Raw genomic sequence first — 4,947 nt, 5'->3', positions numbered from 1 at the left:
AAGAGAAATTAAAGATACCCAGATTGGCAAAGAAGAACTTTAACCTTCCCTTTTTGCAAATGATATGATCCTATACATAGAAAACCCCAAAGAGTCAGCAAGAAAATTATTGGAACTCATTGAAAGGTTCATCCGTGTGACAAGGTATAAGATGAATATACAAAATCAACTGGATTCCTTTACATTAATAAAAAGAGCTCTGAAAAGGAAAGCAATACTATTTGCAGTAGCCACCCAAAAGATGAAACATTAAGGAAAAAAATCTAACCAGAGAAACAAAAGATCTATACAAAGAAGCCTACAAAACTGGATTATAAGGAACCAAAAGATACCTACAAAAAATGGAAGACTATAACATGCTTATGGATAGAAAAACTTGACAATGTGAAAATGTCAACATTACCCAAAGCAATCTACAGATATAATATAATCCCAATCCAGATGCCAACATTATTCTTTAAAGAGATGGAAAAACTAATCACTAACTTTATATGGAAAGAGTCCAGGTGTGGCACTGTGTGTTAATACACTGGACTGCAAAGTTGTTTGAACCACAAGGCCATCGGTTCAAGCTTACCAGCCACAACTCAGAAACCCTATGCAAGGTCGCTATGGGTTGGAACTAACTTGATGACACTTAACAACAACAAAGCAAAATGAAGGCTTTGACAACTTCAATCTTTTCTCCTTTTCCACAATGTTATTTATTGGTCCAGTGGTGAGAATTTTTGTTCTCTATACACTGAGGTGTAAACCATAATATGGCTGTGGTCATTGATCTTCGTCAGTAAGTATTTTAAGTCCTCCTTGCTTTCAGCAAACAAGTTTGTATCATCTGCAAATTGCAGGTTGTTAATGAGTTTTCCTCCAATCTTGATGCCAGATTCTTCTTCATATAATCTAGTTTCTCAGATTATTTGCTCATTATACGGGTTGGATAAGTATGATGGAAGAATTATATCCCTGGCACACACCTTTCCTGATTTTAAACCATTCAGTGTTTCCTTGTTCTGTTCTAATGTCTGCCTCATGGTCTATGTACAGGTTTTCATGAGCAAAATTTAGTGTTCTGGGAAACTCATTCTCTGCAATGTTGTCCATAGCTTGTCATGATCCACATAGTTGAAAGTCTTTGCGTAGTCAATAAAGCACAGGTAAGCAGGATGGTGGCCAAGGAAGTGGAAATCGGCTAAGGAGTGTGTAACACCTCGAATCAACTAGCCCTGAAAATGAATGGTGCTGGAGTGTCAGGCCCATACCCAGCCACCACCGGCAGTCGGGACGCATGTGAAAGTAGTGGATTGTATCTCCGAGTCATTGTTCATCTTAAAGACACCCTTTCTAAAAAGATTGCCAGATTATATTTTGTTTCTGATGTTTTGTACAACTCTTCAGCCAAAATTGCCAATGCTTCATATTACAGAAAAAAATTTTGAAAAAATTTATGTCAGATATTTTCAGACCTCAATGCTACCTATTGTACAATTCAAGGCCATTTGCAACCTGAAAACTTTAAGCAATGGATAATGACCTGCTTCAGAGCATGGTAAGACTGGGTTATTTATCCAGAACTATTTTTGATCAAACTACAAAATATTTTCTTAGGGCTTGTAAATATTATTGAAGAAAAGGAAACAGAGGATGTACCAGAAGATCTTGATGGCACCCCTGTTGAGTAAGAGATTGATGGTGCATCTGTTGAAGATATGGATGGAATTCCTATTGATGTTAATCCCATTAATGATCTCGATGGAGTCTCTATAAAGAGTCTTGATGATGTTCTTGATGGAGTACTTTTGGATAAAACAGAAGACTCAAAGAAAAATGAGTCTATTTTAAAGTTGCCCATCAAAATGGGAAGATGTTGAATCAGAATTGGAAGCACAAGCTGTAACAACTTTTAAATGGGAGTTATTTGACCAGCATGAAGATTCAGAAGAAGAAGAAAGTCAAAAAGGAAAATGAAGATGAAGATGATACTCAAAGTTCCAAATCTGAAGAACATCATTTGTACACTAATACAATTAAAGAAGAAATGACAGGGTCTGAGTTTTCTAAGTACTCTGAAATGAGTGAGGAAAAGTGAGCTAAGCTTCATGAAATTGAGCTTAAAGTTATGAAGCTTCAGGATGAATTGGCCTCTGGAAAAAGACCTAAAAAACTAGGCCAGAGCTTTCAGAGCACGTAGACTGCTACAGAGATAAACTTCTTCAATGACAGAAAGAAAAGGGATTAGAAAGAGAAAGAGATCCAGACAAGAAGGATAAAGAGAAATTGGAATCTTGATCCAAAGACAAGAAGGAAAACGGTGAGTGTACTCCAATGAGAAAAGAAAGGAAAAGGCACCACATATATCCCCCAGCCCATCTCGCAGTAACAATGGTATATGAGTAAAATCACCATCACTAAAGTCAGAGCAATCAGAGTGTTCTGAAAGATCTCATAAAGAGAGCTCATGGTCCAGGTCATCTCACAAAGATTCTCCTAGAGATGTTAGCAAAAATGCCAAAAGGTCACCATCTGGTTCAAGTACATCTAAATGGTCTATGTGATCACGGTCTAGGTCCCCTAAAAAAACAGGGAAGAAGTCCAGATTCCAGTCCTGATCTCTACATAGGTCTCATAAAAAGTCAAAGTAAAACAAACACTGACGTATAGTGTTCACAATTTTTAAGAAAAAGTTTTCAAACAAAGTTATGTCAGATATTTTCAGACCGCAGCACTACCTATGCTGTCACTTACTGGAAATGCAATTTTGTTTTGTGCCTGAACAGTCAGTTTTTAACAAAAACAAAGCAAAACCCCAAAAAATTTAAATGAAAGAGCATTCCTGGGTATTTTTGGTTGTTGTATGTTTGCGAATGCGTGTGTAAACCCATGAGTAACTGCATGAGTTGTCATTGTTTTATATTGTACAAATTACTTTCATTGTGTCTGTTTCTCAAGATAAAATTTTTACTGTGTTAATGAATTTCATCTGAAATGTGTATAATGGATCTATTGGCAATAGTAGTATTCTGTTTTAGGATGTTGTGACTTAGCAGAAATAATACAGATGTCTCCCCTTTCCCCTTTTGTAGCTTTGAAAATTGAAATTAGATTTCAAATAAAATCTGAATAGAAACCTGAAAATAAAGCACAAGTAAACACCTTTTTGTTATTCTCTGTTGTCAACCAAGATTCACCTGATGTCAGCTGTGATTACCCTTGATCCATCTTCCTCTGAATCCAACTTGAGCCTCTCAGTTCTCTGTCAATGTACTGTTGAAGCTGTTTTTACATTATCTTGAGCAAAATTTTACTTGCATGCAACTTTAATGATACTGTCTGATGATTTCTACTTTCAGCTGGGCCACCTCTTTTTGAAATGGGCACAAATATGGATCTCTTCCAATCAGTTGGCTAGGTAACTGTCTTCCAAATTTCTTGATATAGATAAGTGAGTACCTCCAGTGCTACATCAGTTTGTTAAAAGATTTCAGTTTGTGTTCTATGAATTCCTGGATCCTTGTTCTACTATATAAAATTTATAGAACACCTCAATACATTAACAGGAAGACAAACAATCCAATTTAAAAAAATGGATAAAAGACATGAATAGACACTTCATCAAAGAGCACTTTGGAGACCAACAAATGTAAAAAGAAATGCTCACAGTCACTAGCCATTGCTATTGTTGTTAAGTGCCATTGAATTGCTTCTGATTCATATTGACCTTGTATAGAATTTCCAAGCAGTAGATGGTGGGTTTGAACTGCCGACTTTGTGGTGAGCCGTCCAGTGCGTATCCTACAGCAGCGCTCCAGGACTCCTTGGAGAGATGCAAATAAAACAACAATGAAATATTAACTTACCTCAGCATTAAAAGTTAAGTTCAAAGAAACAGAAACCAACAAATGCTGTAAAGGTATGGAGAGACTGGGACCTTCCTACATTATTGGTGGGACTTTAAAATGGTACAACTTCTGTGGAAAACAGTAAGACACTTTCTCAAAAAAGTTGGAAATAACAATGCCATATGATCCAGAAATCCCTCTACTTGGTATATGTTGTTAAGTTCTGTCGAGTCGGTTCTGACCCATAGCGACCCTGTATAGGGTTTCTGAGGAGCAGCTAGTGAGCTTGAACTGCCAACCTTGAGGTTCAAATCAGCTTTGCAGACCAATGCATTAACCCACCACAAATAGATATGTATACACCCATGGAGCTCTGGTAGTGTAGTGGCTATGAATTGGGCTGCTAACCTCAGGGTCAGCAGTTCGAGTCTACCGGTTGTTCCACAGGAGAAAGATGAGGTTTTCTGCTCCCCTAAAGATTTATAGCCTCAGAAACCCGGTACAGGGAGGGTCACTATGAGTTGGAACCAACGCTACAGCACATAACAACAACAACAACAATGTCCAATGCAGCATGATTCACAATAGTGACAGACAGAATGGAGACAGACTAAATGCCCATTCACAGAAGAATGGTTAAACATACTTTTTTATGTACTCACAATGGAATACTGGGTGATGTTAAAGAATAACGAGGAACCTCAGAAACACTCCACAACATGGCTGAACCTGGAGGACTTTATGCTGAGTGAAACTTGTCAATCACAAAAGGACAAATATTATGTGAGGCCACTATTGTAAAATGTCAAGAAAAAGTTTCATGCTGAAAGAAGCATTCTATGATGATTTCCTGGAGTGAGAGGGAAGGGAAGGGAGAATTATTCACTGGTTAGAGTGTAAAATGTAGTGTCTATGCACAAAAGGAAGATCCCCTACAAGATGGACTGAGACAATGGCAGCAACAATGGACTTAAATGTTGCCACAGTTGTGAGGATGACACAAACCAGGCAGTGTTTCGTTCTGGTGTGCAGAGGGTTGCTGTGAGTGGAAACCAACTTGATGACACCTAACACGAGGGTAGACATGTGTTAGCTTGGGTGCTGGGGAATG

General features: G+C 37.8%; 1 pseudogene; it reads left to right on the top strand.

Annotated features, from left to right (window-relative positions):
• Nucleotides 1-1,233: 1,233 nt before the first annotated feature.
• LOC102834814 lies at nucleotides 1,234-2,651 on the top strand (annotated as a pseudogene).
• Nucleotides 2,652-4,947: the final 2,296 nt, after the last annotated feature.

The sequence above is a fragment of the Chrysochloris asiatica genome, unplaced genomic scaffold (assembly GCF_000296735.1).
Source record: "Chrysochloris asiatica unplaced genomic scaffold, ChrAsi1.0 scaffold00050, whole genome shotgun sequence".
In the NCBI taxonomy this organism is placed as follows: Eukaryota; Metazoa; Chordata; class Mammalia; order Afrosoricida; family Chrysochloridae; genus Chrysochloris; species Chrysochloris asiatica.
This window is presented reverse-complemented; position numbering and strand designations above follow the sequence as displayed.